The sequence below is a fragment of the Lissotriton vulgaris genome, chromosome 11, assembly GCF_964263255.1.
Source record: "Lissotriton vulgaris chromosome 11, aLisVul1.2, whole genome shotgun sequence".
Classification (NCBI taxonomy): Eukaryota; Metazoa; Chordata; class Amphibia; order Caudata; family Salamandridae; genus Lissotriton; species Lissotriton vulgaris.
Window position 1 is genome coordinate 669,336,449 of NC_141699.1, and position 24,424 is coordinate 669,360,872.

General features: G+C 44.5%; 1 protein-coding gene across 2 annotated transcripts in view; it reads right to left on the minus strand.

The window, feature by feature from the left end:
• Positions 1-24,424, minus strand: part of LOC147683312 (uncharacterized) — a 123,563-nt gene that overhangs the window by 58,195 nt on the left and 40,944 nt on the right. The window lies entirely within an intron of this gene.

Here is a 24,424-nt window from a genome sequence, read left to right on the forward strand (position 1 = left end):
CTGGTGGCAGGTGTAGGTGGTTAGTTTTGTGAGGTAAAGTGTCATGACTAGACGCTATTCTTTTATGAGATGACTTATCTTTATTCTGCCCAGCCCTAAGGTAAAAAGATTGTGGTGGCATGGCGGCTTTTGGGATATTTACAGATTTCATATGTGTAGCAACTGGTTGTATGCTGGAGATCTTGTTTTGTGTGGTGGAGATTGGCGTATCTATAGTGGATGAATGCTGTGATTGTACGGGTCCTCCCATGGTTTTAGTAACTATTGTCTTTACTTTTAAAGCTTCCTCGACTCCCCTAAGCTTGTTCTCAAGGCTGGTCATTTTGTCAATCAGCGGAGTTATGATAGTCTTCATCATGGTTTCGAGCTCCAACAATAGGGAGGCCTGTGTAGGTGTTTTCAGAGTAGCAGTACTAGGAGTATTGCGTAAGGGTGGATTACAATGTAATTTTTGTAATTTGGCCTGACTGCCCGCGTGTTTAGCCTCATCTCTCTTTCTTTTAGCAGAGAGCACCCGGTTGGGGATTACCGGTAGAGAGTTTGCTGTTGGTTGTATTGTGCGGGGCGTTACCTGTGGAGTGTTAGTTAATTGGGAAGAGCAACTAGACCCATGTTTGGGCGTAGATATTGGGGAAATTGGAGCTTTTTCTGGGACCAAAGGGGCATAAGAGGATTTGCACAATTGATTAAGTTCATCCAGTAAAGATATTGCCGGGGCTTTATTAGCAGACTGAGGCGGAGAACCCAGAGCGAAAGAGCTGTCTAGAACTGGGGATCGTTCTATTCTATCTAAATCACTTGCAATGGGCAGTATAACACGCTTAAAATACAAATCCATTGTTCCCCTATGCAGGTCACCCTGGGAGGAGAGGTTTCTAAGGTCCGCTTTACAAGACATAGCGTGGCGGCTATCACAAAAAAAAATGGAAGTGTTGTACGAGACAATATCGAGAACCTTGGAAGGGGCCTATTGGAAGGACCGGAAATAGACAGTAGATAACAGTACCTTTGGTCAGTGTTCCAGAAGTATTGGCAAAAGAACTTAAGAGGGGGTGTCCCGACCCGGCCTCCTCTGGCCTATGAGGGCCGTAGAGGGCCCGCCCTTTTCCCGGGCTTAGCCCGGCTGTCCCGCGCGCGTCCCGCGGGGACAGGAGGTGTTCCGATGGTTGTAGGCGCCTCCTGACGCAGGCAGTGACGTAGGCAGTGACGTCCCAGGTGCGCCTCTGCCACCGGGGCACCTGGGGATTGTGGTCTGGGTATGTGTCCTGCTGCCGTTTCCCTCACGGCGCTCTGTGATGCACAATGGGTGAAGTGCTGATCGGTTTTGCCCCCCAAGGAGCTGTCGGTGCTCCGATGGTTGTAGGCGCCTCCTGACGCAGGCAGTGACGTAGGCAGTGACGTCCCAGGTGCGCCTCTGCCACCGGGGCACCTGGGGATTGTGGTCTGGGTCTGTGTCCTGCTGCCGTTTCCCTCACGGCGCTCTGTGATGCACAATGGGTGAAGTGCTGATCGGTTTTGCCGGTTTGTACTCAGTTGAGTCACACTTTCCACCAAACATAATGAAGGCAGCGGATATCCCACTGTAAAGTCCATCCTTAACCCCATTGGACATGTAAGCAACTACCCAGTTCTAAAAATATCTGAATCCTCTAACGTCCCCGAAGGGGTAGTCACCTCACTACTTGAGACATATGTGCAGCCTAACAATCTGTTCCACTGCCCCAGTGTAGTGTTATGAATTGTACTGTAGTCTTATGATAATACTTGTCCTAACTTTATGTTTCTTGCTGGGACATATCCTTGTCTCGCAATATGTTTACCTTTGTAATGCCTTACCATTCCAGCATACTTGGTCCATGGGTTCCAACTTCAACTATAGTAAGTTGTCTTTGGATCTCACTGAAGGAAAAGCTGCAGAATGTGGGCTCCTTACTTGCAATAAACTAATTCTTTGTTTACAGCAATTGCTGCCTGGTCATTTTGACTTTACATCTGGCAACAACGCGCAACAAACCGCAGGAGCCCATCATCAAGACTTAACAACTTTTGTCAATTTGAAATCATGTTGCTTTCTTAAGCTGTACCACTGATAAGCAGCAGAGTGCTGAGGATCTTCACACTCTACCTTGGTAGTGACCTTCTGATCTTCTGGATGCCAACACTTAAGATCACTACATGAGTACCCTGTGGATTTAGGCTGTACCTTGAGGTGGTGAATGCCCCACTGTGCAGCAAAAGAACCAGAGCGTTACATGCAACATGGATGGGATGCATCGCTTCTAGCACGAGCGCCAGCAAGACATCGGTGACGCGCAACCACTGGATAATGAGCCAAACTCACGAAACTTGCCACATGCTACCTTGATGTTAGCACGTTGCATGAGGCAGGCATTTTGAGTTGAGAGGAAGTCCCAATATTTCTTAGACTTAGGTGATTTTGCTTTAAACGTTTCACAGAGAGCTAAATTAACAGCTGCTGCAAAGCGTTCACTTAACAACACATCAAACAGACTGAGTGTGGCACTTTGCGTGCATATTTGGTACTTTGGTATGTAAACAACTATTATCATTTACTTCATTTTCTTTCAAAACTGCAAGCATATTTCTACTGATCCTACTGCAAGTTGCATTCAGCAACTTAGAATGTTGGCAGCATTCTTCGCACAATTGCTGCTTTGGTATATAAACAATTGTGTTTTCATTATTTCAAAACTGAAAGCATATGTTTACTGATTTTACTAGAGTACTATTCAGCATGTAGTGCAAATACAACCAATTTTATAACATCCAGGGAAGCAACAACAACCTATGAAAAAATGCTTTAGGCCACTCAGAACTACCTAATAGCAATTGATGCAGATACGTTTGATCAAAGGAAATCAGCCATTCTGTTCAGCCATCTGAAAACAGAAGGTTGCAAATATTTGGCAACTTATCTCAAGTTATACCATCCACAGAGCCTGACGATTGGAATGAGTACTAAATAAGTTTACCAAACCTCAAAGTGTTTTGCTTGAGAGATTCCATTTTTTCAAGAGGAAGCAACCTCAAGAAGTAACAGTTGAGCAATATATTTCTGCACTGAGGAACTTAGCATTGAATTGTAATTTTGGAGCTTCACTGTATACCTACATTAGGGACCAATTTGTACATAGTTGTAGTACAAAGACAATTCAGGAACTTCTGCTCAGCAGACGTGAACCAATGTTAGCTGAGGTCATGGACACAGCTAAGGCATAGAGCATTCCATTTTATCTAGTAGATAAATGACAAGTGAATATACTACTCATACAGTCAATTCTGTGCAAGTACTAGATTTCATTAATGCACTATCCTATAAGGAAAAAGTAATTCAAAAAGCTTACAATGGAAACATTCTCCTTATTGTTTCAGATGTGTTTAAAAAGTCCTTCTTAGTAATAACACATCCTTCCCAGCCATTAGTACACTTTGTAATAAGTGTCACAAAATGGGGAAGGGGCATTTTCAAAGTGTTTGTAGGAGCAATTGAATTAATGTTCAAATAAGCAGTGTGGATATTAATACAAGCACTGGAGAATGCACACATGATTTCTCTAAAATAATATTTACACTTGATGCTGCAAATTCCTGTGTGAAACTGATTAAAGGCCCTTAAGTGATGTATGTGTTGGGGGACTCAAATTAAACATGATTGTGGATTCTGGGGTACCCATTACTGTAATTTCAGATGTTTAATATAATCATTGGTGTGCCACAAGTAAACCCCTTCATCCTCCAGATGTTTTTCCTAATGCCTACGGAGACCAGGACATAGGCATGTTGGGGGAACAATTAGTGTGTCTTGGAAGAGAAACCACAACAAACATATATGAGGCAATTAAAGGCAAAAAATTAGATAGTTGGCTGGCAAGATTTTGCCAATTTAGGTTTAATGCTGGTTCCGAGTAAGGAAAATCCAGTTGTTGTCAATCATGTCTTGATTGCCTCAATAGTAGATAGTACACAAGAAACTAATGAAATTATACAAACATTTCCTGAAATTTTCAAAGGCAAAATTGGTTTTATACATAAATGTGAGCACCTAATGAAACTTAAAAAAAACGCAATACCAAATGCACCTCAGATAAGACCTGTACCCTTAAGCATTCGATTGGAACGTAAAGCATTACTTGAGAAACTTACAGAAGAAGGGGTTGTAACCAACACTGATTTTTCTGAATGGGTTAGCCAGATTGTAATAGTACGTAAGAAGGCTGGAGATGTTAGTCTCTGCGTAGATCTATGCACAGTAAACTAAAAACTTAGTCATAGACTCCCACCCATTGCATAAAATACAAGATATTCTGGCTAATGTTGGCAATGAAAGCTTTTACTTGCTTTTGGATTTATGCTCTGCCTGTCACCAATTTCCACTTGCTGCAGACTCACAGGGCCTAACTAAATTTATCACTAGATTCAGAGTTCTCAAATTTCTATGGTAACCATTTGGCGTGGCGACTGCAGTTAGTGTCTTTCAAAAATCGATGGACTCAATACTGTCTGGCATTGCTAGTACTCAAGCTTATTAGGATGGTGTACTTATTTTTACAGAGTCAGGAGCACAATTTGAATTTTGAAAAAGTTTTACAAGTCTCTACAAATGTGGGTAAAACTCTTAAGCATGATAAATGTTGTTTCTTGGTACTATATTTAGACAATCTTCTTCATCATATTTCAGCAAATTGTATTAAACCTGCAATTTCATTAATGCAGGCTATAAAAGATGTGACACCACCCAGAGATAAAGACATATTGTAATCTTTCTTTGGGATGAGCAAGAACTATTCTACATTCATTCAGGGGTATGCTCTAGTGGTTCAACCACTATGCAACATCCTCAAGGAGGGAGCAACATTTGACTGGGATGATACAGCAAACTAGGCATTCATAAAAATAAAAGATATGACTGTTGATGCACTGGTCTTGTCACCTTTCAAGGCAGGATATAAATGCATACTTACGGTTGATGCCAGTCAAATTAGTTTAGGAGCAGTATTGTCCCAAATGATTAATAACCACAAACAAACTGTTGCTTTTGCCTCTCATTCATTAAAGCGCGCTCAGTCACATTACATTACAATGGAGTGGTAAGCATTAGGCTCCTCTTGGGCAACTGAAAAATTCGAAATGTTTCTCTTTGGCACACATTTTGAGATATATACTGATCACAAGCCACTTATTTTATACTCTTAATGGAAATGGTTCAGGTGAAACATAGCTAGGCTTTTCAGACTTTTATCTCACCTACAGGAATACAACTTTATAATCAATTACATTCCTGGAGGAAAGAATTTAAGAACTGATTGCCTTTCTAGGATTCCAGTGAGCCTTCTACTCAAATTGAGGAACTTGATGACCTTGATTGTGAGGTTGCCTAAAAAGATGATGTACTAAATTTTTCAGGAGTAGTGCGTTTGGCGTGTTGGATGAATGCTTTCAAGGAGGACAACATGTTGTCTACTTTGATGAGTTTCGTTACAAAAGGATGGTCCAAAGACAGGTCTTTACCACTCCCCTGAAGCCTTTTGCTCAGGTGAGGAGTTAATTGTCCATTGTGGAGGGTATGCTGAACAGTAATGATGTATGCGTCCCACCCTCTTCTAATAAATAAAATGTATTATTACCGCTCATCAAGGCCATTTAAAAATTGGCGGCACTTGCATGAATTTTAAACACATTTTCTGGTGGACATCTTTGGACACCCAGGTTTCTTAATGGATTTCCAGGTGTGATGCTTGTTTGATATCAGACAAACACTGGATAACACACCAAACACTGCATTCACAACCACTTCCTGAAGATGTCTGAAGTAAGGCGATACAAAAGGGGATGATGGACGGAGCGTTTGAGCAAATCAAACACTCACCCCAGTCAACTGATCTGGGTTTAATCCATCACCATTCTTTAGCTCACTCTGCCACCCCAGTTCAGACATGGCCATTTGCAAATCAGTCTGACCCTGCGCCTCATGGGAACAGTCCAGCCCGAACTGCCAAGCCATGTCTTCCCTGGACCATAAACAAGCATCCTGGGACTGGATTCGGGTTCATAACCCTTATCAGCCAGATTATCTTGAATCCAGTGGCAAAGTGAGGAAGGGACTCACATCTGAGCATACCCTGCCAACTTAGGGCGAACAAAGCGATACAAAAGGGGATGATGGACAGAACATTTGAGCAAATCAAACACTCACCCAGTCAACTTATCTGGGTTTAATCCATCACCATTCTTTAGCTCACTCTGCCACCCCAGTTCAGACATGGCCATATGCAAATCAGTCTGACCCTGTGCCTCATGGTAACAGTCCAGCCCGAACTGCCAAGCCATGTCTCTCTGGACCTGAAACAAGCATCCTGGGAATGGTTTCGGGTTCATAACCCTCATCAGACAGATTATCTTGAATTCAGTGGCAAGGTGAGCAAGGGACTCATGTCTGAGCATACCCTGCCAACTTAAGGCGAACAAAGCGATACAAAAGGGGATGATGGACAGAGCGTTTGAGCAAATCAAACACTCACCCCCAGTCAACTGATCTGGGTTTAATCCATCACCATTCTTTAGCTCCCTCTGCCACCCCAGTTCAGACATGGCCATAGGCAAATCAGTCTGACCCTGTGCCTCATGGGAACAGTCCAGCCCGAGCTGCCAAGCCATGTCTTCCCTGGACCGGAAACAAGCATCCTGGGACCGGTTTCAGGTTCATAACCCTCATCAGCCAGACTATCTTGAATCCAGTGGCAAAGTGAGCAAGGGACTCACGTCTGAGCATACCCTGCCAACTTAGGGGGAACAAAGTGATACAAAAGGGGATGATGGACTGAGCGTTTGAGCAAATCAAACACTCACCCCCAGTCAACTGCTCTGGGTTTAATCCATTACTATTCTTTAGCTCACTCTGCCACCCCAGTTCAGACATGGCCATATGCAAATCAGTCTGACCCTGTGCCTCATGGGAACAGTCCAGCCCGAACTGCCAAGCCATGTCTTTCCTTGACCGGAAACAAGCATTCTGGGACCGGTTTCGGGCTCGTAACCCTCATCAGACAGACTATCTTGAATCCAGGGGCAAAGTGGGCAAAGGACTCACATCTGAGCATACCCTGCCAACTTAGGGTGAACAAAGCGATACAAAAGGGGATGATGGACGAAGCGTTTGAGCAAATCAAACACTCACACCCAGTCAACTGATCTGGGTTTAATCCATCACCATTCTTTAGCTCACTCTGCCACCCCAGTTCAGACATCGCCATATGCAAATCAGTCTGACCCTGTGCCTCAGGGGAACAGTCCAGCCTGAACTGCCAAGCCATGTCTTCCCTGGACTGGAAACAAGCATCCTTGGACGGGTTTCGGGTTCATAACCCTCATCAGCCAGACTGTCTTGAATCCAGTGGCAAATTGAGCAAGGGACTCACGCCTGAGCATACCCTGCCAACTTAGGGCGAATAAAGCGATACAAAAGGGTAAGAGTAAGGCAGCATTAGATGTTGCATGTCCCTTTGAGGTGCTAGCACCCAATTAGAGATATTAATTGGTTTTAAAAGATTACTTTTCAAAGTGCGTCTATTTTGAGTTTGTTTCTGCACCCAACACTTCCACTATAGTTAAAATCATACAGTCTTTTTTTAAATTGAAGGTCCTCCCAAGGAAATAGTAACAGACAATGCACATGCTTTACCTCCACACAAAGGAGAGATTTTATTAATCCATTTCACATTAGACATTTGAAGGTGGCATGTACTTGCCAAATACAAATGGACTTGTGGAAAGGATTAATAGATTTATTAAGGAAGGTGCACCGGCTGCTTTAGCAAGCAGGCTTCCTGTTGAAGAATGTTTGTGAAACATGTTGTGGGCACACTTGATACCCCTCATAACACAATAAGTGTTTCACCTTTTTCTCTTCTTAGGAATAGACATCTCAGATGTGAGGTGCATCCAGACTTGATTAGCGCTTTAGTTTTTAAAGAAAAGGGTCGGCAGTGCGACATAAACAAAGTTGTTGAGGGAAGAGTCTCTTCTTTATAGTCTGCACACGAAAATAATTTTGATAACACATGTGGAGTGAAAGACATTGATGTTCAAGTAGCAGACTGGGTCACAATTTAGAGTCCAACTTAAGTTAAGAGGGGGAATTCAGTCTTTTCTGCACCTGTACAAGTAACTAGGTTTGCCAAGGGTTCTGTTCAGCTTGACAGAAAAGGTTGGGGGAGCACAAGGGCCCTGGTAAAATTGTCTCCGGAACAAGCCAGCAGGATAAGCAAGGACAAAGGCAACTTGAGAGAGGAAGCTTGTGGGGATGTTTGGTGGTATACTGTGAGTGATACTACAGAATTCCAGTCTAGACCCACTGTGTCTAATGCACTTGTGTCCTCAAATATGTAGGAATCGAAATTTGCCTAGCGTAGTAACGGTAAGTTTCAATTCTATTAAGGACACGGAGGCGAGGATTATGCTTTTCTCCCTTCGCTGTTTATTCACATAACACCGCACAGCAGCCAGAAAAGCATCAAAACTTGAAAAAAATCTTAGTATTCCAAACACAGGAATATCAGAAACATCGTAAGAACATTTGTAATAACTACAAGTCCCATGAGATCAACATTAGGCAGTCCTTTCTTAGTGTCCATAAATCCCAATATAAGGCGTCCATCCTGTGAACTCCTCCTCTTTCTTCGTCGCGAGTCAGGCCAAAGTCTCAAGCATCTCGTTTCGCACCATCATTCCCTGGCGGAAAAAAGAAAAGCGTGAGCTAAGCCATACCCGCTAAGCTTGAAAGGCAAATCAACGAAAGCATTGCAACAAGTCAATGACATGCAACCAAAGAGAACAGTAAACCATAATGCAATCCGGAAAACAGATTACTTACTCCAGTACGGGCGGGATCTCCGCAGGAGGTATGGGTGGGATAATCCTCGCCTCCGTGTCCTTAATAGAATTGAAACTTACCGTTACTACGCTAGGCAAATTTCGATTCTATGTCAGGACCGGAGGCTTCGGATTATGCTCGTTTAAAGCTTGTCCACCACCAAACTAGCAATATCCACCACCGGCTTAAAATAGAACCTTTTGAAGGTGGAATCCGAAGACCAGTCCGCAGCGCGCATGAGGTCTTCCAAACGTGCCCCAAGGGCAAACGCTTTGGAGGCCATGGCCCCTCTTGCTGAGTGAGCTCCGAACTGCCTCGTATCAATACCAGCTTCCTGCATCACCCAACGTACCCACCGGGCTATAGTGGGGGAAGAGACAGCCTTGTGAGGTTTGCGCAGCGCAATGAGTAACTGCCGTTCGCCCGGAGGGCGAAGTTCCGTCGTGACCTCCTCATAGGTTTTCAAACACTGTACCACACACAACTTAGGGGCATCTGCAAATGACGGATAAGAAATAGACCTTGTAGCCGATTTCGTGCGGCGGCCCACGGTAAAGGTCACCCCATCCGAGGAGAACGCTCTCGCCGTGACATCTAGGGCACGCACATCAGACACTCTGCGACAAGACACTAAACAGAGGAGCATCGCCAGTTTAGCTGATAGTTCCTTTAAGGAGAGATACTTGTTAGGCTGCCAGGAAAGAAAAAGGTTCAACACCACGTTAACATCCCACAGGACGGAATATCGTGGCTCCGGCGGTAAAGCCAGGCGCACTCCCCTGAGGAGCCGACACACCAGGGGGTGCTCCCCGACCGCCACTCCATCCAACTGCACATGAGCTGCTGATATGGCAGAACGTATCGTGTTAATAGTCCGGTATGCTAAGCCGGCAGTAGAGAGTTCTGCCAGAAAATTCAGGATGGGAACGAGGCCTGCGACCATGGGATCCAAATCCCGTCGAAGACACCAACGAACCCACCTGGTCCAAGCCGATCTATACCTCTTGGCAGTGCTGCCTGCCCAGGCCTTGGACAAAAAGTGCTGAGCTGAGTTCGAAAGGCCAGGGAGCGACCAACGTCGCCTGAAAGCCTCCATGCCATGAGGCGGAGAGAATCCTGGAGGAGATGGTGAGGGACCCCGTCTGGATTGAGGAGAAGACGAGGAAGCTGGGGGAGTAGGCTTGGAGAATCCCAGGAAAGTTCCAGAAGAACTGGAAACCACACTTGCGACCTCCACACGGGCGTCACCATCACCACGTCCGCCGTTTGACGGCGAATCTGGGCCGCGGCCCGCACTATCATGGAGAAAGGCGGGAAGGCATACGGTCGTTCCTGGCTCCAGTCTTGGAGGAACGCATCCGTCGCCTCCGCCAAGGGATCCGGTCTCCAGCTGAAGAACCTCAGCAGCTGGAAGTCCAGACGGGACGCAAAAAGGTCTATGGAAAAAGGACCCCAGCATGCCGCCAGCCAGCGGAACACTTGAACATCCAGCCTCCACAGGCTGGAGTCTCGAAGGTATCTCGAGTGCCAATCTGCCACCTGATTGGCCCGACCCGGCAGGTATTCCGCCGTTACCGAGACTTGATGGGTGAGACAATAATCCCAAAAGTCTTTCGCCAGATCCGCTAGGGCTCTTGATCGCGGACCCCCTAAATGGTTCACATACCAAACCGCCGAGACATTGTCCATCCGCAGAAGGACGCATGACTTCACCGAGTCCCTCGTCCAGCAACGGACGGCGAACGAACCTGCTAGAAGCTCCAAGCAGTTGATGTGAAGTCGCTGTTCGTCGGACGACCAAGCGCCGCCTGTGGAGAAATCCCCGCAGCGGGCGCCCCAGCCGGACCTGCTGGCGTCGGACTCGATCACCAAGTCCGGAACGGACCCGAAAATCGCACGGCCGTTCCATGCCTCCATGTGGGCGAGCCACCAAGACATTTCTTCCTTGACCTCCACCGACAGGGGAATCAAGCGGTCGTAAGAGAGCCCTCTGCGCAAATGGTGCGCTTTCAGCCGCTGAAGGGCCCGATAGTGAAGAGGGCCCGGAAATATCGCCTGAATTGACGACGAGAGAAGGCCCACTACTCTGGCCACCTGCCGGAGGGAGGTGTGCGATTTGGAAACAGTTTGCCGAAGCACATGTTTGATTTTGGCCATTTTCCTGGACGGCAAACTGAGAGTCGATTTCACCGTATCCACCACAAAGCCCAGGAACACCCTTTGCTGGGCGGGCGTGAAAACCGACTTCTCCCTGTTGACAATAAAACCCAGACCTTGCAACAGGGAGATTGTCTGAGACAGATGAGCGGCCAACTTGCTCGGGTCCTGGCCCAGCAGCAAGATGTCGTCCAGATAGACGATCAGCCAAATCCCCTGACTCCGCAGGGTTTCGATGGCCGGGTGCAGAATTTTTGTAAAGCACCAAGGGGCCGAGGAAAGACCGAACGGAAGGGCCTTGAACTCGAACACCATGCCTTTCCAGCAAAACTGGAGGAAACGACGATGCGGGGGGTAAATAGGAACCACCAGATACGCATCTTTGAGGTCCAGACGGACCATCCAGTCGTTCGGGAGCAAAACGTCTCTCAGTAGATGGATGCCCTCCATCTTGAAGTGGTTGTACACTACCCAGCCATTGAACTCCCTGAGGTTGATGACTGGCCGTCTGCCCCCGTCCACCTTTTCCACAAGAAAAATATTGCTCAGGAAACCCCTCGGGGTGGCGCGTTGTTCGACAAATAGCCCCTTTGCGCAGCAGCGCCGAGACTTCTTCGTCGATCAACAGCACGTCTGGCTGAGAAAAAGTTATGGGCGGAGGAGGCTGTAACTGGCACGGTTGGTCGTAAAACTCTATGCGGAACCCCCGCACGGTCTGAAGGACCCATGCGTCCGTCGTAATAGCCGCCCATGCCTGGGGGAAACATGCCAACCTCCCCCCAATAACAACTTGATCCGCAGGGATAACACTCACCGTGAGAATTGTTGCCGCCGGAGTCGTTCCGGAAGTTTCCGCGTCCTCGGAAACGCGGACCTCTGGTGGGGTAAAAGTTGTTGTAGTTCGCAGAGGAGTTGTAGCCTCCTCTGCCGGAGCCATGCCCTTTCCCGGGCTGTTGCTGACCACCACGGCCGGTCGTGAGGCCCCTACCACGACCAGCCCCTCGGGAAAAACGCTGGTGGAAGACCCGCTTGATGGTTGACGGGGCCTTGTCCAGGGAGGTGAAGGTGGAAACAAACTTTCCCAGCTCCTTTATGAACGGCTCCCCAAAGAGACCTCCTTGGGCAACAGCGCCAGCTTCCGATGAAGCCAAATCGCCCAGCTTGGGATCCAGTTTAATTAGCAGCGACCGACGCCGTTCGGTCGAAAGGGCACACTTAGCATTCCCCAGGAAAATAACGGCCCGCTGCGCCCAGTTGGACAACACCTCCGGGCATATGGCGCTGCCCGACACCTTGGCTTCCTCTGCCATATCTAGGATCTTGGTGAGGGGGCCAATGGTGTCCAATAGCTTGTCCTGACAGGAGCGCCAAGAACGGTTGATCCCCTTACGGGGGTCCTTCACGAACTTCGCCATGAAGGTGGCCATTTTCCCATCTAGTTCCGGCGTCATGGCCACCTTCCCATCCAAAGTCGGGCGGGGACATTCGCCCCTCAAACAACTGCGCACCTCCTTCTCCAAGGGCTTGTGGAGGCGGCCCGCCACAAATTGCGCCACCTTGTCACCAGGTGCCCAAGCAGCCGACCGTGGGTGCATGATTTCATCCGGGTCGAGCATGCCCGAAGTGTCCTTGGGCAACTCCGTCGAATTAGATGCCGGTCGCCATAACCGCACGGAGTCCTCGTCGTCGTCGTCAGTATCCGCGGGGGAAAACCCCCCCGGGGAGGCCGGGACGGCATCCACCGGCGTCGAAGGGGTCTGAGGCGGGGGCGCCTCAGGGGCCGACCCGGACGCCTTAGCTAGGAAAGCGTCTCGTAGGCGCTCGAAGGCGTCCTTGTCCACGCCTTGTGCCCCACTGGGACCCACGTCCCCACGTGGCTTCTTGGCCGCCGGTGGCTGGCTAGGATCGTTGGCGGGCGACCCCGCTAGGGCCGGTGCCAACTTGGCACATTCCTCAACAATGCGGGCTGAAAGTCTGTCCTCCATAGGCCCAACGATCTCCTGCACGCAACGGTAAATCGACTGATCCACAGCCGCATAGAACTCGTCGTCTTGGAGGTATTGGTGTGACTCCTCCTCCTCGACGTAGTACCCCTCAGCCATGGCGTTCACCACGCAGTAAAGAAGAATCAGGTATCTGAGGGTTCCGATGGCGTAGACAAACAGCCACGTGTGGGCCAACCGGAGGTTAGCAAGGATTGTAGGCCGGCGGAACCAGGCAATCAAGAAGGCAGCACCAGCCTTCACAGCGCACCGACCCTCTCTCCAGAGACCGGGTCGCACCGCCTCCCAGCGCGCTTGAGCGGGTAACACCCCCGCGGAAGCTGATGCAGGAAAAGGTGCTGAAAATCGCCCGCAGGCGTCAACGTGGTCACAACCACCAGTACAGACCCCACCGGGGCGTTCAAGCACAGGACATTACAACCCAAGAGGGCGTCAGGGTTAGGCGGCAGCAGGGCTCCTGCGACGTCGACTCCCCAGCGCGGCTCCAATCAGCGAAACGGAAGCCGCGCGTGGGCAGGCGAGACGCAACGGCGCCCTCTAGCGGTGAAGTCAACACCGCGGAACACACGGGGACATCGCGTAAGGGTCGAAGGCGTCCCCGCGATGGAAGGGGCACTGGAAGGGAAAAAAAACCACAGACCCCCCCAAAGCAATAGTCTATGCAAGTAGAAAAACCAATATGCAAGAAAAACACAAGACCTCAGCAAACACAAAATTGTGAAAGAGAGGGAGAATAGTACTTAACTGGCTGCGAAGCAGCGAAGAAAGAGGAGGAGTTCACAGGATGGACGCCTTATATTGGGATTTATGGACACTAAGAAAGGACTGCCTAATGTTGATCTCATGGGACTTGTAGTTATTAAAAATGTTCTTACGATGTTTCTGATATTCCTGTGTTTGGAATACTAAGATTTTTTCAAGTTCTGATGCTTTTCTGGCTGCTGTGCGGTGTTATGTGAATAAACAGCAAAGGGAGAAAAGCATAATCCGAAGCCTCCGGTCCTGACATACAATTTAGGACGGATGTGGATTCATGTAACACAAGTTGTTCCCCAGCCTTTGCTTTCTCTGGCAGCTCAGAATTGTGTACCAACCCCACCAGTCCCAATATTCGAGAACAAATCTTTAGAGTTTCTCGCAATGTGTCTATGCCTTTAAAGTTTAAAGATTTTTATATGCAATAATTCCATCATGACCTCACTTTTATATAAAACTTGATAAATAAAATAAAATAAACCCTCTACCATTCCAGTACCCTTCCTTCATGGGTTCCAAGTCAAACTACAGTCAGTTGTTCTTGGAAATCACCGGAGTAAGAGCTGCAGGATGTGGGCTCCTTACTAAAAATAAACTAATTCTGTGTTTACACCAGTCAGTCAATCAGTCATGAAAAGCTTGATTCAGTTGATATAAAAGCATGTAACCATGAAAGCATAGACATACAAAGCCATATATCTTATTTAAAATACCAAAATTCATTCAATTCACCACATAAAAGAAATTTTCATTAAAACATGATTACATTATTTTACAAATACCACAATAAATAAATAAAAAGGTACAATTTGATAGCATTTCACTGATAATCAATGAACATCCCCCAAACACTTATTGCACCAGAGTATGATATGCAGTTACTTCCTCACAATTGTTCTCAGTCTAACAGCCACAGAGATTAATTTATACACCATCAAACAGGTGTGCTGAGATTATATCAACTGTGGTTAGTGCAGAGCTGGCCGATATAATCTGACATTTTGGTTCTTCAAGAGTGGAAATAAATACATTTACCTAGAAGTGGCATATAACTTACTGAAGAAAAGGAAGTGACATGTATTCTGGGCAGAACCTGAGTCATAGGGACCTGGTGTGTACTCGGATTAATGGAAAGCTTTGCTAGAATACGACCCCAGAAAGTGCACTATATTAAATCTGAATGGTATCAAGTACAATCTCTGTGAGTGCTGTAAAGGAAAAAATAGAAGAGGTTCCATCTGGTCGGTCGTTCCTAGTGGGATATAGGCGACACTCTTTGCTTCCTCAACTTCCTCGCATGCCTTTGCCGGCTGGCTAAAGGCCAGGAAATCTCTCTTTGATTGTTGTTTAGAACAATATATATCTTGTGGACTATCAAAAAGATTAGATCTCCCTAGCAAGGCAAATTGGTCTTTCTCACATCTTAACTGGGCTATACAATGGGCATTATCGAAGTGTAGACAATCTTTTATAATGTCCTGGTTTAGGTCTGTTTCATCTTTTACCCACACTCAGTGCCGCAAGTGGTGCCAGCTTAACTTGGTATTCAAATTTTAGCAGGCTTAGTTCTATATGACAAATGAATGAGGGCAGGTATTTAGGCACAGACAAGAGTCTTCTGACAAACATGTTTTCATTCGCCTGACAGGGACAGTGTCACAATAACCCCCACCCCAGAACCATAGACCATGGCAGGACAACACCAAGCCATATAGATTTTTATTATGGTATCCATTGACTAGCACCTGAGCTTCCTAGTGAACCGCAAAAGAGCCTCTGTTGTTTGATTAAACTGTGAAATCCTGACTTTAATTAAGTGAGCAAACACAAGCAGATGATGGATGGAGCGCTGAAACTTTTCTAGACACTCACCCCCAGGCACCGATCTGGGTTGAATCCATCATAGTTCTTTAGCTCACTTCGCCACCCCAGTTCAGACCCAGCTATAGGCAAATCAGTCTTGACCCTGTACCTAATGGGAACATTCCAGCTCGTACGGCCAAGCCAGGTTTTCCCTGGACTGGAAACCAGCATAATGGGACTGTTTTCGGGGCAACACCCCTCTTCAGCCAGGCTAACTTGAATCCAGTGGCAAAGTGAGCAACAGGACCCACATCCAGGCCCGCAAAACACAAAAGCATGTTTACACCAGCTGCTGCCTGCTAATTTGTCACTTTACACCCATGTGGCATTAAAGAGTGTCAGGGGGCTACAAACCTTTACTTTTTGCCCCGATGGCAGAACTACGGCACGTTATAGATAGCAGCAGTGTTGGTGCTCTGATTTGGATGTATCTCTCTGTAGTATTTAGCACTCACAATCATGCTACCCCTATTCAAGTGACTCTGAAGAAGGCTTCTCACCTGTTTCGATTCTTTTTGTGCCATCACTCAAAACATTCTTCTCTCGCTCTATCTTTTCAAGCTCCTGTCCTCCTACTTCTGGGATGAACTCTGCCTCTTCCCAGTCAGCACCCTATGAAAAGCATATTCTCAGCTTCTTGCCTCCGTCTTTTTCTTCTATGGGCCATGATTTTCTAATTGATACCCCCTGGCCTCTCAGGCTGGACAAGAGGAAGTCCCCTCTCAGTTCCACATGATGTGCTTATCTCATAGCTGTGCATCACTGGATGAAGTGTACCATTCTTATGCTGAACTGCAAAACAATTAGGTTCTCATCTGCAGAGGTGAAAAATTGCTCTGGGGCTTCCAAACTCCGACCAGGGTTTTTGGGACCCCATTTAGCCCTGTGGCAACAGCATAACAACTATGAGTCCTGTCTGATGTGCTGTCAGACAACATGCTAAATATGGTTTTAGCAAGATGACATTTTTACTAACTGAGGTTTTAGCACCATTTTTACCCATGAGATAGGAAGATAATAAACTGTTATAAAACCTATCTACCAGTACACAGTGTGTTAATATTCTCACCACACAATAAAAGCATTAACATTTTAAAGAAACTTGCCACATGGCAGAGCACAAATTTGGGTGAGAATTCAGTCTCTTTAAAGATAAGGGTGTAACCAGTAAAAACATGGACACTAAACAGTATATCAAGTAAAATGATCCAAATAAGACTCAGTCTTACCAGACTCATAGCACGACACAGCTCTATGAATAGACCCCTGGCCAAAATGTTAGATTTTGGAGTAAGATTGCTATTGATTTTTTTAATTTTTTTTTTATTTTACAGAGTTTTATATAGCGTGAACTTTACCTGAATCAGGTATCAGAGCGCCTTACATAGCACCAGTTGCATTACATGAGGACACACATGGATTTGATTGAAGAAATTTGTTTATTGGGCTGCTTTAGCTTTGACTTGCTTTAGGCCTTGTTAAATCCAAACATAATCCCCGATATAGTTACAATTATTTGTTTAGGGTGCAACATTTGCAATATTGGTGACAGAGGAAACTCATAAGTTACTAACAGCAATTAAAAAGATGCAACTGAGCTGGAGAGAGTAGGAAGTCTGATGGGGCATTTGTTGGTTTCTTCAAGATTACTCTGACAATTTACTATGTGGCTTGGGGATTTACAACACCATCAATGCATGCTATTAATTTCTCGATCTGTTCATATTTCTTACAAGTAGCTGTAAAGATGAGAGGTCTTATTCCATTCCAAAAATTCTATGAGGATTCATTCACACTAAAAAAGCAAGAAAGATGTAACTAGTCTTCTCTTTTTCACGTACTATATTGTTGACACTTGCGTTTATCTAGTCTTATGCTGTCTCTCGTTCCCCTTTCCCAACTAAGGTGCACGGAAAGGAGAGACAAAAAATGGAGAAGAAGAGTGTAGCCCACCTAATTACAGCAAACAGCATCAAAGGCAACATGTGTAAGGACTGCAAAGTTTTAAAATATTTAATCTAAATTTTACTGATATAAAGCACCACAGTATCATCAAAGGAGCTGCTGTACAACGACTATGCTGCAACTTTTCTGATATTAGTTTTTTGTCAGTTAGTGCTCTCCTCATGAAGAAGGGTGACATACCCTGAAACCGCCCTCAGGATGCTAGTTTCCGGTCCAGGGAGGACCTGGCTGATTTGAATATGGCTGGGTCCAACTAGAGTGGCATAGTGGGCAAAAGAACAATGGATTTAACCCAGATCTTTTGACTGGGGGAGAATGTTTGCTTTGTCAGCATTCCGTCCATCATTTGTTTACTATAACACTTTTCGCCCTAAATGGGATTGGTATGCCCATGGGCACAAGGTCAAAACTGATTTGCAAATGACTGGGTCCAAACTGGGGTGGCCTAGTGAGCATAAGAACAATGGATTTAACCCAGATCTTTCGACTGGGGAAGAATGTTTGCATTGTCCGCATTATGTCCATCATTTGTTTACTATAACACTCCTCATGAACGTAACACTAACACAAAGGGGTCCAAACATTAATGAGGAAAATCGTTGTGTCGCACAATGAAAAAGAAAGACAACCCTAAATCTGCCAACCTCTCAACTAATAGTTGGATGATCAATGATCAAACCACCTGGCAACAATCTGTTAAACAAATGCCTGGACAGTGTTAGTTAAGTATAAAATGCAATACATCCTCTCAAGGATATTCACAATTATTGCAGTTGCACAACCAAGTGCATTATCTACATTTCTGTGACCACTGTGCAAATTACCAGGAGTCCTTTTCTCCTCTGTAACCTGTCCAGGGATTTATCAGGAAAGAATTGGATTTTCTTCCCTTCTTGCATGCCAGTCCTGGTCTATGAAATACGACTTAAGACATGCCTTTCTAATGTAAAAATCACTCATTGCTGTAACTCCATAGAACATTTGGAGGGGAGTTTGAAAGTTGCATTTAGTAACTATGTTATGAGTGAAACCTCTTTGGGACTTATGTCTTCATCAATTATACAGAGCCTTCATTGCCTACACTTGCTGCTGAGACTGTTAAAACTTTTTGGTTTCCTGCTCTGGATTTGTTTCTGATGCATTCCACCAAGTTGTTGATGAGTCATCTATGTACAATACATGCAGGACTGTTGTCTCTTTTATCGTAATTTCCAGTATATCAAATTCCCTTTCGTGATTCCCAGGTATCTATATTTTGTGTTTGGACTCTTGTCAACAAAGCTTCTAACTTCCTCTACTGAGTTAGAATTTGCTCTTGTATTGATTCATCTGTATTGTCAATCAATCAAACATTTGTAAAGCTCACAACTTACCCGTGAGGGTTTTAAGGCGGGGGGAGGTGAGGGGGGATAGTGCTACTGCTCGAACAGCCAGGTCTTGAGGAGTTTTCTGAAGGTTAGCAGGTCCTGGGTCTGCCGTAGGAGGATGGGGAGGGTGTTCCAGGTCTTTGTGGCGAGGTGGGAGAACAATCTGCCACCTGAGGTCTCTCTTCGGATGTGGAGGACTGTGGAGAGGGCGAGGTCGGCGGAGCGGAGCTGGCAGTTGGGGGTGTAGAAGCTGAGTCGCCTGTTGAGGTATCCTGGTCCGTTGTTGTAGAGTGCCTGGTGTGCGTGGGTGGGGCGCTTGAAGGTGATCCTCTTGTTAACGGGGAGACAGTGCAGGTCTCTTAGGTGGGGTGTGATGTGGCTGCGGCGAGGGATGTCGAGGATCAGTCGTGCAGAGGCGTTTTGGATGTGTCGAAGTTGTTTCAGGAGTTTGGTCGAGGCTCCTGCGTAGAGGGCGTTTCTGTAGTCCAGCCTGCAGCTGACGAGGGGTGACCTTTCTTGTTTCGGTGGGGATCCACCTGTAGATCTTGCGGAGCATGCAGAGGATGTTGAAGCAAGAGGACGAGATGCCGTTGACCTGCTTTGTCAGGGAGAGAGTAGATTTCAGGATGAACCCTAGGTTGCGTGCATGGTCAGTGGGTGTTGGTGCGGTTCTCAGTGCGGTCGGTCACCAGAAGTCGTCCCAGGCAGAGGGGGTGGAGCCGAGGATGAGGACTTCTGCCTTGTTTGAGTTTAGCTTCAGTGCTGTTCTTCATCCACTCGGCGACGGCTTTGGTTGGTTTTGGCGGTGAGGGGGTCTTTGGTGAGGGAGAGGATCAGCTGGGTGTCGCGGCATAGGAGATGATGTTGAAGTTGTGCAGTCGGGCGACGTGGACGAGGGCTGCCATGTAGATGTTGAACAATGTCGGGCTGAGGGATGAGCTCTGGGGTACGCCACAGATGATCTCAGTGGCTTTGGAGCGGAAAGGGGAGGCGGACGCTCTGGGTTCTGCCTGAAAGGAAGGAGTTGGTCCAGTCCAGAGCCTTGTCTTGGATCCAAGCGTCGCGGAGGTGCGTGCGGAGGGTGCTGTGGCAGACAGTGTCGAAAGCGGCTGGCAGGTCCAGGAGGATGAGGGCCATTTCCATTGTCCAGCAGGGCCCTGATGTCATCGGTGGCGGCGATGAGGGCAGTTTCGTGCTGTGGTTGCTTCGGAAGACGGACTGGTACGGGTCCAGGATACTGTTCTCCTCAAGGTAGCAGGTCAGTTGTCTGTTGACGGTCTTCTCTATGACCTTCGCTGGGAACAAGAGCAGGGGGATGGGCCGAAAGTTCTTGAGGTCCTTGGGATCAGCCTTGGGTTTTTTGAGTAAGGCGTTGATCTCGGAGTGCTTCCATCTCTCTGGGAAGGTTGATGTCTCGAAGGAGATGTTGATGGCTTTCTGGAACTGGGGTACGATGGTGGGTCTGGCTTTATTGAAGGTGTGGTGTGGGCATGGGTCTGATGGAGATCCAGAGTGGATGGTGTTCATGATTTTGATGCTGTCGTCGTCGTTTATGTTGGTCCAGGAGAGCAGGGGGACGGTGCGGATGGTGGCCGGCGGGACGGAGGCCTCAGCGGTTGTCGCGGCGGTCGTGACGTTGAAGTTGTCGTGGATGTCTGTGATCTTGCGATGGAAGAAGGTGGCAAGGGAGTCGCACAGGTCTTTCGAAGATGGGATGTCGTTGGTGTTGGAGCTGGGGTTGTGAAGCTGCTCATTGATTCCAAGAGAAGCTTTACTTCGCTGCTGTTTTTAGCTTCCAAGTAATATTTTACCCCTTCCAGGTATGGGGCCTAAAGGGATCACTGAAACAATATCGATGTAAAAAATATCGAGTTCCAAAAATATCGAGGTAAAAATATAGAATACCAAAATATCGACATCCTATCTCCAAACAGGTAAGTACAAAAATATCGAATCAAAAATATCGATGTAAAAAATATAGTTAGTCAAAATATCGAATTTTTAAAAATGCCTTAAATTAATTAAAAATTAATTAAATGATAAATATAATTAACTTAACACTTAACTACTTAAATAACCTTAAAATAATAATTAATTAATATAATTTTAAAAAAAATACAAATTAATTTGTTAATATATATATATATAAACATAATATTAATAAAATATGTACAATATTTTTACTGTAGGATAGCGGAGTGTGTAAAATTTACTATAACCACTCCATTAAATGCAACAGTAGAGAAAGCGTTGGATAGCGTAGGGGTTAAAATTACTATTCCCACTCGACAGAGTGCAACAGTAGGGAAAGCGTTGGATAGCGGAGGGGTAAAAATTACTATTCCCACTCGACAGAGTGCAACAGTAGAGATAGCGTTGGATAGCGGGAGGGTTAAAATTACTATTCCCACTCCAGTGAGTGCAACAGTAGGGAAAACGTTGGATAGCGTAGGGGTGAAAATTACTATTCCCACTCCAGAGAGTGCAACAGTAGGGAAAGTGTTGGATAGCGTAGGGGTAAAATTTACTATTCCCACTCCAGTGAGTGCAACAGTAGGGAAAGCGTTGGATAGCGTAGGGGTAAAAATTACTATTCCCACTCCAAAGATTGCAACAGTATAGAAAGTGTGGGATAGCGTTGGGGTAAAAATTACTATTCCCACTCCAGAGAGTGCAACAGTAGGGAAAGCGGTGGATAGCGAAGGGGTAAGAATTACTATTCCCACTCCACAGAGTGCAACAGTAGGGGAAGCGTTGGATAGCGTAGGGGTAAAAATTACTATTCCCACTCCAAAGAGTGCAACAGTAGGAAAAGCATTGGATAGCGTAGCGGTAAAAATTACTATTCCCACTCCAGAAAGTGCAACAGTAGGGAAAGCGGTGGATAGCGGGAGGGTTAAAATTACTATTCCCACTCCAGAGAGTGCAACAGTAGGGAAAACGTTGGATAGTGTAGGGGTAATAATTACTATTCCCACTCCAGAGAGCGAAACAGTATAGAAAGCGTTGGATAGCGTAGGGGTAAAAATTACTATTCCCACTCCAGAGATTGCAACAATAGGGAAAGTGTTGGATAGCGTAGGGGTAAAAATTACTATTCCCACTCCAATGAGTGCAACAGTAGGGAAAGCGTTGGATAGCGTAGGGGTAACAATTACTATTCCCACTCCAAGGAGTGCAACAGTAGGCAAAGCGTTGGATAGCGGGAGTGTTAAAATTACTATTCCCACTCCAGAGAGTGCAACAGTAGGGAAAGCATTGGATAGCGTAGGGGTAAAAATTACTATTCCCACTCCAAAGAGTACAACAGTAGGGAAAGCATTGGATAGCGTAGGGGTAAAAATTACTAATCCTACTCCAGAAAGTGTAACAGTAGGGAAAGTGTTGGATAGCGGGAGGGTTAAAATTACTATTCCCAATCCAGAGAGTGCAACAGTAGGGAAAGCGTTGGATAGTGTAGGGGTAAAAAATTACTATTCCCACTCCAGTGAGTGCAACAGTAGGGAAAGTGTTGGATAGCGTAGGGGTAAAAATTACTATTCCCACTCCAAAGAGTGCAACAGTAGGGAAAGTTTTGGATATCGTAGGGGTAAAAATTACTATTCCCACTCCAGAAAGTGCAACAGTAGGGAAAGCATTGGATAGCGGGAGGGTTAAAATTACTATTCCCACTCCAGAGAGTGCAACAGTAGGGAAAGTGTTGGATAGCGTAGGAGTAAAAATTACTATTCCCACTCCAGTGAGTGCAACTTCAGGGAAAGCGTTGGATAGCGTAGGGGTAAAAATTACTATTCCCACTCCAAAGAGTGCAACAGTAGGGAAAGCGTTGGATAGCATAGGGCTAAAAATTACTATTCCCACTCCAATGAGTGCAACAGTAGGGAAAGCATTGGATTGCGGGAGATTTAAAATTACCATTTCCACTCCGAAGAGTGCAACAGTAGGGAAAGCGTTGGACAGCGTAGGGGTAAAAATTACTATTCACACTCCAGAGAGTGCAACAGTAGAGAAAGTAAATACTTCATATATGAATAAAAATAAATTAAATGTTAATAGCAAATACAAATTAATTAACAATAATTAACAATTTTATATAATATAATAATTAATCAATTACAAATACCCCAAAAAATATTATTACAAATAATTACCTATTAATACAAATGATTTACCAATTAACAATTAATTAATTAACAATTAAAAATGTATTAATAATTACAACAAAACAAAACCAAAAAATAAATAACAATTTTTATTTATTCACAATTAAATTACTTCCCACACTATTCCCCTATAAGCCCACAACCCACTACAGGATATAAATTAATACAATTAATATAATTAACAATTAAACTATTAATTAAAATAATTATCAATTATATTTTAATTAATTACCATTTAAAAATGTATATATCAATTCATTCCAAATAAATACCAAAGAATAAATTTAAAAATGTAATTTATTATAATTAATTTACTTCCCACCCTACTCTCCTATAAACCCACAACTCGCTACAGAAAATACATTAATACAATTTACATAATTATCAATTAATCAATTAATTAAAATGAATTACCAATTATATTTTAATTAATTACCAATTAAAAATTTAAATATCAATTAATTCAAAATAAATACCAATAAATACATTAAAACATTTAAATAATTAAATGTAAATTACTTTCCACCCTATTCCCCTATAACCCCACAACAGAAAATACATTAATTAAATTAACATAATTATCAATTATTCAATTAATTAAAATAATTAACAATTACATTTTAATTAATTACCAATTAATTATCAATTAACTAGTAATTCTAAATAAATACCAATAAATAAATTAACATATTTAATTAATTATAATTAAATTACTTCCCACCCTATTCCCCTATAAACCCACAACCCGCTACAGGAAATACATTAATAAATTAACATAATTATCACTTAATTAAAATGATTAACAATTATATTTTAATTAATTACCAATTAATTATCAATTAACTAATAATTCTAAATAAATACAAATAAATAAATTAACATATTTAATTAATTATAATTAAATTACTTCCCGCCCTATTCCCCTATAAACCCACAACCCGCTACAGAAAATATATTAATAGAATTAACATAATTATCAATTAATCAAAATAATTAACAATTATATTTTAATTACCAATTAATTATCAATTAACTAGTAATTCTAAATAAATACCAATAAATAAATTAACATATTTAATTAATTATAATTAAATTACTTCCCACCCTATTCCCCTATAAACCCACAACCCGCTACAGAAAATACATTAATAAAATTAACATAATTATCAATTAATTAAAATAATTAACAATTATATTTTAATTAATTATCAATTAATTATCAATTAACTATTAATTCTAAATAAATACAAATAAATAAAT